This window comes from Pinus tabuliformis, chromosome 9 (assembly GCF_031772625.1).
Source record: "Pinus tabuliformis cultivar Carrire ecotype Pingquan chromosome 9, CPIR1, whole genome shotgun sequence".
Classification (NCBI taxonomy): Eukaryota; Viridiplantae; Streptophyta; class Pinopsida; order Pinales; family Pinaceae; genus Pinus; species Pinus tabuliformis.
In genome coordinates, this window is record NC_142307.1 from 211507470 (window position 1) to 211523396 (window position 15927).

At 38.7% G+C, this 15927-nt stretch overlaps 1 pseudogene; it reads right to left on the reverse strand.

Moving 5' to 3' along the window:
• LOC149147898 (UDP-glycosyltransferase 85A8-like) overlaps positions 1–12123 on the reverse strand; it is a 41117-nt pseudogene extending 28994 nt beyond the window's left edge.
• Positions 12124–15927: the final 3804 nt, after the last annotated feature.

Below are 15927 nucleotides of genomic sequence, written 5' to 3' on the forward strand. Positions count from 1 at the left end.
TACGCCGCAGCGGTGGCACCTTAGAACTAGCATTCATTGCATATAACTATACGCATGCATAATGTATTGACCTTTTCATTTGTTACTTGAACAGGAATATCTTCGCCTGTAGATTATGTCTATAATATGCATGTACATAATTTCAGTTTTGTCATTTTACTTATGTAATAGCAGAGATATTGTTCTTTTTCACATCAGAGTTTGTATTTAGGCTGCCGACGAATGTTCGGCTCACTCTTGCCTTGATAATGGTTCGATCTCGCCACTGTTTGTTGCTATTTTGAGTTGTTATAAGAACATAGCTGTTCTGTTTTATGGTTCATTTTATTTCTTTAAACATTACTCGCTCCAGGGTACAGATTTGGGTTAAATAGCTCCTATCTGTTTTAATATTTGGTTTACTGTCTTTATTACAAGTTCTCGGTTCAATATATTCTCAATTTTTACATTCTTAAATGGAAATGCAGTTACCGACTCTGCCGAGCACATAAAGGGTTTTCTTTTCTAGGGAATAAACAATTTATTTCCCTCTAATTTATTTGGTTCACCACAGAAAGACAAAGTCATTTCTCAGTTAATAGTATGACCACAGATAGATAAGGTCATTGCGCAGTTAATAGGCTTACCATAGAAAGACAAAATCATTGCGCAGTTACTAGGCTTACCACAGAAAGATAAAGTCATTTCTCAGTTTATAAGTTTAATAAGCCATACCTGCTTAGCCGCAAACCTGTATGTAATGCTTGTCTACCACCCGTCCGTAGGAAGATCCTCCTCGATCTTCCACCCCCAAGCACATCTGCAGATCTCATCTGCAATCTCACTGGCTATGCCAGTTCTCGCTATCTGATCCTAACCAGACATAGCGGATTCATGAATTCTCTTCCTCATAAACATGCCATCTGGTCCCAACCAGACATAGCACTTTTCTTTCTTCCTTCTGCCATCTGATCCCAACCAGACTTGGCATTTTCCCCTTTTTCCTCTTGGGGACTCAACTGCCTCCTCAAGGCAGTTAGGGTTTCTTTTATTTAACCACCTTCACAGTGGTTAGCCACAGTTAATCATATACTCACATTGAATAATGATAACACAATTAATTATCATAATGGTTAACAATACTTAACAACAGAGTTTATCTCACAGTAAAATTTACTAATTTACCAACATTACTCCTCACGAAGGGCATCACATCTCCCCCTCCTGAAGTTCTACATCGTCCCGATGTTGCTGTTCAGCCAAAAATAGTTTGGGATAAGTTTCCCTCATACTCTGTTCATCCTCCCAGGTGGCCTCGTCAGGCCCAAAGTGCTACCATTGCACTTTAACCTGGTGGATGATCCTTTTCCGCAGCTCGACTCTTCTCTGATCTAATATGTTCAGTGGCTCGACCATGAACTCTCCTTCCGGTTCCACCTGAAACACACAGTATTCAGTCAGCTACTTACGAGAATTCTATTTTAGTTTTACGTTTATTAACATCCCTTTTCTTACCTGAATATCCTGCCAACTTATTATGTGCCTAGGGTCATAGACATATTTCTTTAAAACTGATACATGGAAAACATTATGAACTCGAATATGGCTGGGTAGGGCTAGCTGATAAGCTACTGGCCCCACTCGCGCCAAAATCTGGAAAGGCCCACAGAAACGAGGTGCCAGTTTGGTGCAAGCATTCCATTGAAGAGTACTTTTCCTAGCTCGGATTCTGACGTACACATGTTCACCAACCTGATATTCTTTAAATGTCCTCTTCCGATCTGCAAAGTTTTTTTGTCTGTCCTGAGCTATCTTTAAATTAGCCCGGACCTTTTTGACCATGACCTCCATCTCCTCCAACATCTCGGGACCCAACAAGAGTTTGTCCTCTGGTCCACCCCAACTGGATGGTGTACGGCATTTCCGGCCGTAAAGCACTTCGAATGGACTCATCTTCAAAGACGCATGGTAACCATTGTTATAAGCAAATTCAACCAGATGCAAATACTCCTCCCGTCGAGTAGGTTGTTGCATCACGTACGACCTCAACATGTCTTCCACCACCTGATTCACCCGCTCAGTCTGCCCGTCGGTTTGCGGATGATAAGCGGTGCTAAAGTTCAATTGAGTTCCCAGCCCTTCAAACAAGGTCCTCCAAAAGACTGATGTAAATTTCACATCACGATCGGATATTATTGTTTTTGGCAGCCCATGGAGTTTGAATATATTCTGCATAAAAATATTTGCGACTTGAGCCGCACGGTAGGTGGATTGAACCGGTATGAAGTGAGCTGACTTACTGAGTTTGTCTACTACAACCATTATAGAATCATTATTCTTTTTAGATTTTGGCAGTCCCGTAATAAAGTCCATGGTAATGGTCTCCCATTTCCATTTTGGTATAGGTAATGGCTGCAGTAAACCCGCAGGGTGCTGATGTTCAGCCTTAACTTGCTGGCACTCTAAACAACGCGCCAGATATTCCATCCGCATCCCTCTTCATGCCTAGTCAGTGGTACTCTTTCCGAAGCGAGGTGATCAATTTTTGATAGCCCGGATGTCCCGCATAAGGACTTCTATGATATTTATCCAGAATCTTTTCTTTAATACTGCTTTGATTGGGTACATAAACCTTCTTTTTGTAGCACAAAATTCTAGTTGCATTCAAAGTGTACCCTTGTTGCATTATGTGGGTATTTAAATCCTGCACCAGTTGTTTCTTTTGTAGATAAATCTGATCTTGAGCAGCAGCCTCTTCAATTTCCTTATCAAGGGTGAACTGTCCCTTACTAATACCGATTTCATAAAGGCAGTGCACTTTTCGACTGAATGCATCAACTACCCGGTTTTCTTTTCCTTTCAAATGTTTAATTTCAAAATCAAAACCTCCCAAAAAGTCCACCCATCTTGCTTGTCTCGCGTTCAAGGTTGGTTGACTAAAATAGCTAGTCAAACTATGGTGATCAGTCATCAGCAAGAACTTCCTTCCCACTAAATAATGGCACCACATCTTCAACGCATGAACCACCACGGTTAATTCCATATCATAAGCAGAATACTTCTGCTCGTGCTCTTTTAACTTCCGGGATTCATATGCGATCACCTTTCCTTCCTGCATTAACACCCCACCTACGCCCTCCTTACTTGCATCTGTGTAAACTACATATTCTTTCTCTGGGTCTGCAACACTCAGCACAGGTGCGGTGGTGAGCAGGTATTTGAGCTACTCAAAGCTCCGCTGACATTCTGCTGTCCACTTAAACACTTTCCCCTTCTTTTGCAAAGAAGTGATGGGGTATGCAATCCGGGAGAAACCTTCTACGAACCGTCGGTAGTAACCAGCCAACCCCATAAAGGATCGAACATCTGCTACATCTTTGGGTGTTGTCCATTCCATTATGGTTTTGATCTTTTCAGGATCCACAACTATACCTTCTTTGGTGATGATGTGTCCCAAATACTGGATCTGTTCTTTATAAAAATCACATTTGCTAAATTTGCCATATAACTGATGCTCCCGTAGCGTCTGTAACACTATTCTAAGATGCTCCTCATGCTCCTTCATATTTCGGGAGTATATAAGTATGTCATCAATAAAGACTAACACAAATTTGTCTAAGTATTGGTGAAATACATTGTTCATCGAGCACATGAATGTCGCAGGTGCATTAGTCAACCCAAAAGGCAGTACCACAAACTCGTAATGTCCATAACGAGTACGAAATGCGGTTTTGGCTATGTCCTCATCCTTCATTCTGATTTGATGATAGCCCGACCTCAGGTCGATCTTTGAAAAGATTGTCGCCCCCTTCACCTGATCGAATAGCTCATCAATGCGAGGTAGTGGATATTTGTTTTTAACTGTCAATTTGTTCAACTGTCTATAATCTATGCACATCCGTAGAGTTCCATCCTTTTTCCTAACAAACAACACGGGAGCCCCCCAAGGGGATACACTAGGGCGAATGTACTTCATATCCAACAACTCTTGCAATTGCATCTTTAACTCAGTTAATTCCGGCACACTCATCCGGTAGGGTGCACGGGATACTGGGGCTGCATCGGGTACCAATTCGGTGGTGAAGTCCAAATCCGGCTTGGGCGGCAGCCCTAGGATTTCCTCTGGGAATACATCAGCAAAATCTTGCACCACCGGTATATTTTCCACAGTCGTAATTTAATCCCCAGACCCAGCGTACCCCACCTGTATTGCATATATTTGGCATTTCTTCCGCACACTTCTAACTAGCTGTGAGGCCGTAATTGGCCGGATCTGCACCGATTTTTGGATGCCTTGAATCTCTTTTTCCACTCCCTGTTCATCTCGGTAAGAAATTGTTTTTATCTTACAGTTAATTACAGACCATCGCTTTTCCAACCAGTCCATTCCTATCAGCACATCATAAGATCCAAGAGGGAGTACGTTTAGTTCTGTTGTTATTGTCTGACCAGCTAACCTTAGTGGACAGCTGCTGACCTTAGTCAGTACTCGTCTTTTGGTCCCCGTGGCCAACTGTACTAACCAGGGATTTTTAAACTTAATAGTTTGCAAACTGCAGCTTTCCACAACTTTGGGACTTACATAGCTTAAAGTAGCTCCTGGATCTACTAAAACAGAAACAGTTCGATCAAAGATCTTACCTTCAAACTCGATCATGGTTGCCTGGTAGTCAGCTTGTCGATCCTCAAGTGCTGCATTTATTCTGGGTATGGATCTGGCCACGTCTCCCACTATAGAAGCTTCATAGATCTGGGACAGCTTATCGCTTTCCTTCCGATGAGGACAATTTCTAATATAATGGGGTCCACCACAGCCCCAGCACTGAACTTGTGGCCTTGTTGCACCTTCATTATCCATTCTAACCTGTTGTTCGCTATATTTTGATTCAGCAGGTGGCTTAAATCTGCTTTGACTTCTCGATGGGTTTTTAGTGTTGGCCCCTTTCGAGAATCCTTTGTGGAAGCTGCTGCGAGTTCCCTTATTTCCCACAGCCATTCTGCTGCTCTTCTTGTCAGCCCAGCACTTCCCAAAACCTTCTCCTTTTTGTTTACTCTGATGGTAACAGAGTCTAGCCTTTCGAATTGCTTCATCCATCGTCTTCGGATTGTCAAACTCGATCCTTTCTCGCATTGTCAGGGGTAGACTACTAACAAACCACTGCACCTTAGCCCTCTCCTCTCGAATATACGGTACATAACGAAGCAGTGATGTAAATTTGATTATGAATTCATCTATGGTTTGTTGTCCAAGAAGCTTATTATGGAATTCTCGTGCTTTTTCATCATAAAAGCGTTCTGTCATGTATTTTTCCTTAAAATATCTTTGAAAAGCCTCCCAAGTCACATCGTGCTCACTCACTCCCCACACCATCTTGACCTCTTCCCACCATAATGTGGCCTTGGCCTGCAGCTGGAATATAGCTAGTCGGGCCTTAAGATGGTGATCATACTCGTACACTTGGAAATACTTATTCATATTAATTAGCCATGCTTCCGCGGCTTCTTCTGATTCCCCATCGAATTGAGGTGGCTTAATTTTCCGAAACTCACCTTGTTACTCTATTCGCGGTCTTTTTGGAGTTTGATATTCGGAGGCGTTAACAGACTTCTCGCCTCGCGTTTCTGCCCTGTCCTCCACTTCCTCCTGTTCCGTATGATAGCTATGTTCATCTGTTACTCATGTTTGTTCAGGTCTAGGAGGGGACTGTTGATGATGCTGTTTGTCGGATAAGCTTTTCAGAATCCTCTCCTGTTCCATGTTTAATCTCGCATTGTCCTCTCGCAAACGGACCATTTCGTCCTTCAGCTCCTGAACTGTCCTCAATATAGCCGAATCAGTATTGCGGCCTTCTGCTCCCAGTTGTACCCATAGCTCAGGATTCCCTTGAGGATGAGCTGCATTATCAGTTTGTTCCAAGTTCCTATGAGGAGCGCTACTTGTTCTTCTCATTCTGTTGTTACCTGTACAAGATTGACTAGTTCAACAGCTGTGATTATATAATTCAGTATACTCTTAATATGGTTGTCATTGTATTATTTAAGCATTACTGCCTTATTAAAGTTTACCCAAGGCCACAGAGTTGTAACCTGGGCTCTGATACCAATTTGTCACACTCTATCACAGGGGTAAAGTTTTTTTTAATTTTTTTTTACTTACCAACTTATAGTAAGCTTGCACATAACCTTGTATGGATATTCCTCGTACCAATAACAAATATATATATATATATATATATATATATATATATATATATATATATATATATATATATATATATATATAGTTCGACATGCACATCATATGCAGCACAACTAAATCCCACTTGACATATTGTAATGGTTACATTTTTGTAAGACATGCATGCATGGGTTAATGGTCTTCCCATACCCGTTTATTTAATATGTTTATATATGTTATCTTTGGTATGTGGCGATTATGGTTTTGGTTCCACGACAAGTCCCGGGTACAGTGGACGGTTTGCCTTCTTAATTAAAACCTTTATGGCATTTACTATGTATTGTACTGGCTTGCCTCCCCGAGATACTGATGTGGTGAAGTTCTGCCGCTTACGGCTTCCGCTTATTGTATGCCGTCCACCTGGCTCGATCAGTGGTCAGTCTTCAAACGACCATGTGCGGTGGCGTGTTTCAGGCTACAAGTGTTATGAGGACAGGTCCTCGATCTTACCATTTCGCGCCCATAATCTTTCCTGGTTCCTCCTTGTCGATCGAACGGTTGAAAGATGGTCAGTCAGATCGAAGGTTGCGAATTACGCCACGAAGCAGGGTTTCACGGTGAAATATTTAAGTGTTGTTTCCTCTCGGCTTATTCTTGTTTTCACTTCAGAGCGACTGTGTGCAGCCGAGGACTTTGGTGGCTCTCTGCCATACCGGGGTTTCATTCTCAAACCCAGAGCACGGTGTCATGCCGCGGCTTCTCCTTTTGACACAGGTATGGACGTGCTCGTTCTTTGCTTAACTTCTGGAGTTTTTCTCATGATGCCGGATTTAACCTTTCCCGCTGTTAGATTGTTTGTCATTGTTCACAGTGATTCCAAAGGGGCTCTAAGTTTAATTGTTTCAATGTATTCAGGAGGTGCTTCGGCGACCGGTCGGCGTTGGGAAGGAGTCTGGCTTTTCCCTTCCTCATCCGTTCCACTACGGGTAAGAGCTGGTTGCTTTCCGAAGGTCCTGCTTTCGTATTCTTTTCTCAGAGTATTATCTGAACCTCTGTTCCACTGAACAGGGTGGCCGTGGTTTTTGCTATTGTAATCAATTTCCCCGCCATGCATCCGGGGTTCCTTTACTGCGAAGCTATATGACTCATTTTCTAGTTTGTATAGTCATTTATATCTGGTTGTTTTTCTTTTATTTACCAACCTCAGGCGGAACTCCGCCTAGGCACGATACGCCGGCTTGAGTTGCATGTAAATGTACTGTTCTGTTTCAGGGTTTTTCCCGACTCACGGACGTTACTTCATAACAAATATTGTTACAGTTTATAATGTTAATCCTTTGTTATTCAGTTACAAGTTTGTCGTGCGAGTTCTGGTATTTTGAAATGGCTATATTATGTTCTCGGTATGGATTGGCTGTTTCCACAACTGTTACTTTGAAGTCGTTTGATATACGAGTCGCCGTATGATTTCTTTTCAATGTATGTGTTATCCTGTAGTGGCTATATCTTGGTTCTTAGTTCGGCAAGGTGCCCTGCCAGTTAAGCACACGCTTACGCCGTAGCGGTGGCACCTTAGAACCAGCATTCATTGCATATAACTATACGCATGCATAATGTATTGACCTTTTCATTTGTTACTTGAACAGGAATATCTTCGCCTGTAGATTATGTCTATAATATGCATGTACATAATTTCAGATTTGTCGTTTTACTTATGTAATAGCAGAGATATTGTTCTTTTTCACATCAGAGTTTGTATTTAGGCTGTCGACAAATGTTCGGCTCACTCTTGCCTTGATAATGGTTCGATCTCGCCACTGTTTGTTGCTATTTTGAGTTGTTATAAGAACGTAGCTGTTTTGTTTTATGGTTCATTTTATTTCTTTAAACATTACTCACTCCAGGGTACAGATTTGGGTTAAATAGTTCCTATCTATTTTAATATTTGGTTTACTGTCTGTATTACAAGTTCTCGGTTCAATATATTTTCAATGTTTACATTCTTAAATGGAAATGCAGTTACCGACTCTACCGAGCGCATAGAGGGTTTTCTTTTCTAGGTAATAAACAGTTTATTTCCCTCTAATTTATTTGGTTCACCACAGAAAGACAAAGTCATTTCTCAGTTAATAGTCTGACCACAGATAGATAAGGTCATTGCGCAGTTAATAGGCTTACCACAGAAAGACAAAATCATTGCGCAGTTACTAGGCTTACCACAGAAAGATAAAGTCATTTCTGAGTTTATAAGTTTAATAAGCCATACCTGCTTAGGCGCAAACCTGTATGTAATGCTTGTCTACCACCCGTCCGTAGGAAGATCCTCCTCGATCTTCCACCCCCAAGCACATCTGCAGATCTCGTATGCAATCTCACTGGCTATGCCAGTTCTCGCTATCTGATCCTAACCAGACATAGCGGATTCAGGAATTCTCTTCCTCATAAACATGCCATCTGGTCCCAACCAGACATAGCACTTTTCTTTCTTCCTTCTGCCATCTGATCCCAACCAGACTTGGCATTTTCCCCTTTTTCCTCTTGGGGACTCAACTGCCTCCTCAAGGCAGTTAGGGTTTCTTTTATTTAACCACCTTCACAGTGGTTAGCCACAGTTAATCATATACTCACATTGAATAATGATAACACAATTAATTATCATAATGGTTAACAATACTTAACAACAGAGTTTATATATTTCATCAAATAGAGTTTATCTCACAGTAAAATTTACTAATTTTCCAACATTACTCCTCACGAAGGGCATCACAGCTAGCCAGTGCCTCTTCACAAAATTACAGCAGGGAAAAACGATGGGAAAGACGAAGGATGGTTCAATTTTTAACCAAAGGTAAAGTAGATCTATTCTGTTAGATCTGAGTGGCAGTTCAATGGAACGTTCAGTGTTTCAATTTTTAGATTTATTTAAGAGTGCGGAAAAGATTTATATACATATTTAGATGAGATTATATTTAGATGAAATTATAGTGATAGTGGTTGGAATCGACCCAGTGTCATATCATAAAACCAGTGAGTTATTAATTCTTTTAATATTAATAAAGCAAAAAGTTTTTTTTTTTTTACATCTATTTACTAATTTGATTGGCTTTCTGTTTATCACAATGAAGTTTAGTTTTAACTAATTCACATAGGAGGCGTTTTTCTTGTTTTAATGGAAGTTATATACTTAGCTTTGTATATATTTTTGGAAAAGCCAGAAAGTCTATAAAATAAATTAAACATTAAATTTGATGAACAGTTCATGGATTTCAACTTTTGATTTATTTTGGGAGTGAGTCTATTTTTTGGAATCATGACATTATATTTCATCACGTCAGTAGCTCATATTTGAATATCTGTGTGAATGACAACATCTATGTGAAATAATTTCATTTGACTAAAATATTAGATATTAGGGTAAATAATTTCATTTGACTAAAATATTAGATAATAGGGATTATCAAAACAAAAGAAAAATTGTTAGTACCAAACTAGCCTTTAATATAAACACACTTAAAAACCCAACCCACCATAGTTAGTCTGTTCTAAAACATAAACATATCAATTTACAATATTAAAATATAATCATAATAATTAAATTGATAATAATATAGTTCTCCTAATGTTATAAATAAATTAAAATAATAATATTATTAAATATCAAATTGTATGATATCAATTTCTGTTCTTGGCGGGTGTGTCTTGGATTGCAGGAGGTAGTAATTTGGTTTTAGTAGTTTCGGGCCAATTATGGCTTTTATCCTATCCGAGGGGGTAGTTTAAAATTTGATCAGATTCCTTGCTTTGTTTTTTAACCTAGTTATTTCCTTTAACTGAATTCATATGTATTTAATTAAAATAAACCTTTTAAACCTTGTAAGTAAATAATTTTAGTAATAAATATTGATTGTTTAATGGATATAAATTACTAGGTTAGATTAACATGTACTTTAATTATGGTATTTACTTAACTAGAATACTATTTATAAGATAAAAATTATTAAGTAAATATAGAAGTTTTAAATTTAGAGGAGATCTAGTTCACCTTTGGACCCTGAATTTTAATAATTATTACACAGTTACCTATTGTAACTATATTATAAGAATATTTGTAATTTAATACTATTTATTATATCTAAATAATAATAAATTTAGGTTATTTGAAGATTTAATTTATTAATGACCTTTATATTTAATTTACCTTATTTATTAATGACCAATAATTCTAGTTCACCTTTGGACCCCTTGGGTTTAAATAGTTATTATTAAATTAATACACACTTACCGATTGTAACTAATTTCTAGGAATAATAGTAATTTAATACGATTTAATTATATTTAAATAATTTGGGGATAATATTAAATATAGGTTATTTAATAAATATGATGATATAATGACCATTATATTTATTACTCAATTAACTAATAATAATTAATTATATGCTTCTATTAATAGAAATCAAGGGTTTGACTTTGATCCTCAGGTCAAAATTAGCCGTTGCAATATAGCCGTTGGAGTCTCTGCACACTCTATTTAATCAAGCTTAGCCTGATCAGTTCTTCAACTTGTCCTGACGATGAACCACACTGGTTGGTTCGAAACGCGTCGACAAAAGATTGATTATGTGATTTTGCCGAAGATATCCAGACAATGTATGATATCATTAAAGAAAAAAAAAACTATTTAGTTTATTATATGTTTTATAATTGATTTTATATTATTAGATAACATATTTATTAAAAATTTAATAAATAGTAAGTTAGTTTCAATTTAATAAAAAATGACTTATTATTAATAATCATATAATTTTAAAGTAATAAAAAAAATGGGTTGGGATAAGTTTTTAAGAAATTGTGCAATTATATATTTTATTTTATTTTTATTTTTATAAAGGAAAATAACTATTTATAAAGTAAAATAAATTTACAAATAAATAAATATAATTGATAAATCAAGTGGGATAGAGTTATTATAATGTTTAATATTTTAATTAAATAAAAATAAAAATAAAATGGTTTTTCTTATTGTATTTTTAATTCATGGTTTTTGTTATAATATTTTTGATATAGTTTATTTTTCCAGTGGTATTCTTAATTTATGATATTCTCATGGAATTTTTTTTTAATATAATTTGTTTAAAAATTAATAATTAAATCAGGCTAGATCTATCTTAATTCCAAATTTACCAAAAAACGATAAAAAATTAAAAGCCAAAATCAAACTAAATCCATATTTCAAAACAAATTTTAAATTCAGATAAATCTACACCAATAATAATAAAAAATTCATAACCAAACTGAAATGGAAATAGAGTTTTCCAATAAAACTGTTATTAATGGAATGAAACTATCGAAATGAAGAGATCTGATATAGGAGTGAAGAAACATACCATTTACTGGAATATATCCCTCCGACATAAGCAAGTTGGCGTAGCATTGAGAAATCGAGATAGCAGCGCACACTGGCCAGAAGATAACCCTGGGCACTTTGATACTGGTTGCCACATCCTCCGTGCAAGAGTGCAAGACATGGAGGGGTCTGTGACGATGAACGTGATGGGTGGAAATGATGGTGATTTCTCTTCAGCGCTTCTAAGGAGGTCCTCCAAAGCGGGGCCTAACTTTTGCAGGGCAACAAATAAGTCGCCCATGTTGGATGTGCGACCATGGTCGGGCGGTAAACCGTCAGGCATAGACAGAATTCGAACCCTACTTCGTCGCTGTTCCGACTCCGGATCATCCCCGCAGACAATAGATTTAGCGTCTCTCGAAGCTTCCACCGTGCGTTTCTGTATCCACTCGGTATTAACGAAAGTGATAAAAAATCCCCGAATTGCCAGCAGTTGGGCCAAATTCACGATAGCATTAACATGACCCTGCGCAGGAAATGGCACAATCACTGCATGAGGGGCAGGTTGCTCGTTTTTATTCATCATATTCAAATTAATATCGGCAGAGTTTCTCCTTTTGTTTTCTCTTCCTCTTTAACACGTTACTCCTCTGAGCTTGGGTTGCGAAGTATGCACCTACCACAACGAGGTTTAAATTTATAACGCTTACCTACGCTTCCATCATCACATCACTTATCTAAGTCATCACATGAAGATTGATTTGTATGGATTAAATTGCTTGAATTTTGAAGCATTTAAATACAATGAATCTACTAGAGTCGTGCCTAACAGTAAGGTTATGGGGATCCTCGTGGCTTTCCACTTTTTATATTTTGTCGCCATCTGTAAAACTTTATTCATGATATGTGTGGGAAGGTTATGGGATCCTACTCAACTTCCACTTGTTATTTGTCGTCATCTCATAAACTTTCAATAATGCAGTGAAAAGTTTTGTATTATTCGGAAGGAGATCTCATGCTCCGGGTTCGAGCCAGCAATTTTTCAAATAATGAAAAAATCGTCCTTGCGTCGTTAAAATGAAATTTCCTTATATGGGTTGCATTTGAAGGTTAATTACAACTCGATAGATATCAATATATTTATTTTATATTAAATATTACATGGTTAACATTTAAAAGAAAATATTAAAATTATTAATTTGTTTATGGACGTAGAATATATATTTATATAGTGACAGGGTGTTATGTTAAGTCACTTCATGATGTGAAGGTCACTGATTTGAAACTCCATGGGAAAAATCCTAACTACGCTAAGGGTTGGTGTAGCACAATCCGAGTTCGATCCCTAAGTGATTTCGATGGCTTAGATGCCCCTAGGTCGTACAAATTCAAGCCATAGGTTAAGTGTGCTAATCATTTGAAGACTCACATACCTAACAAACAAAACAAAACTAAATTATAACTTTATTATTATTATTTATGGAAGTTAATTTATTCTATGACTTTAAAAACGAGAAATTACATTAGAGCTTATCGTAGTCCATATCGGTCTCTTGCAGGGGAGACTGGACAATAGCCAAAATTGTACCCTTCGAAGGGACATAAGAGACAAACATATATCTACATAAGTAAACTCAAACAAGGTTATGTAGAATATTGACATATCTGGGTAGATACCTCATCAGATATAAAAAGAAAACCATAAAGTCCATTCCATCATATACGCAATGAAGTAGTTAAGAGTCAAATTGTGCAACTAGTATAGGGGCTATTGGGTGAACTTTGGGTCTAGATATTGTTGGAGGGATAGTGAGGTGTTGTTCAATCCTTGTCATCCTTTGATCTATCATTTCCAACCTGCAATCATAGTGTTTCATTTCTCCATGTATATGGTCCAATGATTATAGCAAGTCCCTCCTAAACTCTTGACTGTCTGGCACTGTGTGTCCCAAAATGAACTTCATTTGCCAGTATAGCATTACCGTCTCAAGATACTGAATAAATTTTCCATGTGTATGTCATGTGTCAGGAATTCATCCTTTCCACTCCACCAACACCTTGGAATCTTAAAGGGAAGTTCATTGAGAGGAGGCTTTCCCCTCACGCATGGAAACTTCTTCCTACACATTCATAGGCATCCGATCTTCGTATATTACAGCAAATCCCACTACTATGTTATGTAAATGAGAGTTCCCTATGTAGGCACACTTCTCATAGTAGGCTACCCATATTCTCACTCGACCTCTCTCCCTCGACATTATGAATACAACCTCTAGCCTCTGGATTTTATAATATGTGTTGTTCTATGCATACAAATATTTTCTCCTCCACTTCCACCTACCCTTCTAGTGGCTAAACCCTGCTTGATACATGGCTCATAACTTCACTAGTGGGGCATCTTGTTCAATATAAGAACCATCGACTCACTCAACATCCAAAATATGGCGTTTGCTAGCATTCAAACCCCAATTAACTTTAAATTCCTTTAGACACTATTTATTCCCTCCTCAATCCTAACATCTACCCAGGGTAAGAACGTAGAGCTCTCGCCTTCTCCACCAGAAACTAAAAAGGAAAAGACCGAGGCTTCTTTCAACACATGTCAAAGGATGGTGTTTAAAACACCAACACAACCGTGAGAGTCTCATGGAAATGCACTATGTATCTCGTTTAACAGATGTACAAACCAGACCTGCATCTACCAAATCTCATCATGTATGTACTCACCAGATAGATCACACTCAAATCTAAGACTAGTTTCAGAAAAAGGAGGTACAACAAAAAAATTACATATACGAACCACAAAGCATAAATATCTTGCCCAAAGAAAATAAGACTAAATTTCCTTCATTCTCCAAACCCATCCCCACTCATAGATTAAAAGAGGAGATACAATTATAAGGAAATTACCAACCTTCCCCAAACATTCTACGAGGAGAGAGCAGGTTTCTCGGGTTGATTTGAGGGGAAATGACCAGTAAATAAACACAACACAAAGATGCTAAATTCAATAATAGTAATTACCAATTCTAGGTGGTGTTTATTCTAGGTATATTTCGTTGAAGATTCCCAATCTTGCCTCCTATTCAGGCATAGTTATTTCCCTCTTTATGTTGGCATTGATGTCAACATGGATCTACATTCGCATATCTTGGCTTTTATTTTTTGACGAAAGTTTTGAAGTTAGACAATAGACTATTAACCATAGCTATTTTGCGTTTGCAACACATATTGCATGTTTTCAATCCATGTCCACAATTCAGATTTTATATTTGTGATATGTGTATGTGCTCCTGTGAAGTATTTTTGGTCTAATCACTCAATCAAGTGCTGCGACAACCAAGGGTAACTCTAATGGTCAGTTGGCTAGTTGTTTTTCATAGTTTCCGTGTTGGTTTGGAATTCTATGGAGTTACCCATGGTAACTCTTTGTTGACCCTGAAGGCGAAGTAAAAACCCGGGAGCTGCGAAAGATGAACCCTACAGCCGCCGCCGCCGCAACACCCTCGGCCTCCGTTTGGCCTCGACTCATGGCCGTTGAAGGGGCAGATCCATTCCAGATAAGAAGGCCGGAGACGAATCAGGCATTGAGCAGAGTTACGGAGCCGAAACCCAACTGGGAAGATGCTGCCGCTGTCGCCTCCCTGTCCTCGGCCGCCGCTTGGCCTCTGCGTGGACCTGATGCTGAAAGGAGGGATCGAATCAGGATTTATTGGAGGCGTGAACTCGAGTTGAAGCTCCATGCTGAGGTTGAGCCAAAGGAAAAGGCGAATGTCCATGCGTTGAGCTCAGGAGCACATAGCCATGGCAGCTCTGGCCCCTCCATTGATCAGGGGCCTCTCCACAGATTGGTCGCCCTTCCCTTTGCAGCAGATCCGAGTTGGAGCAAAAGATACCTCAGGCAGAAGATCTCTTCTCTCCTGCTGCCTCCTTTGCATCAAGAGATGGGAGACTCAAAAGATTCTGGCCCCGTGCTGCTCCAGAAATCTTTTGAAAATTCCTCTGCCCCCTTTCAGGTTCAAATAGCACAGATCTTTGGCAAGACCATTCTGCAATGGGTAAACCCTACAGATCTGGTGCAGAACCTCAAAGCAAATCTGGAGCACAGACTTGGGATCCCCTTAGCCCTACAGAGACTTTTTTTCCAAGGTAAATAGCTCGAAGATCCTCTTCCTCTCTCTTTTTACAGCATAAAAAGCAACAGTTCTTTAGTGTTTTCCTTTCGCTTGAGAGGTGGAGCTGCAGGGCAATCCTCTTCTGCTCCTCCATACTCCTACAAAGCTGCAGTCCGCTCTGAGATACCCGCAACCCCAGAACCTCCCAAACCCAAGCCTTTTTTGGTTGACAAATTGGAGGAGGTTCCCTCTGTTGAGATCTCCTACTCTGACCTTGCAGACGACACCCAAAAATTTGCTGAAAGGGC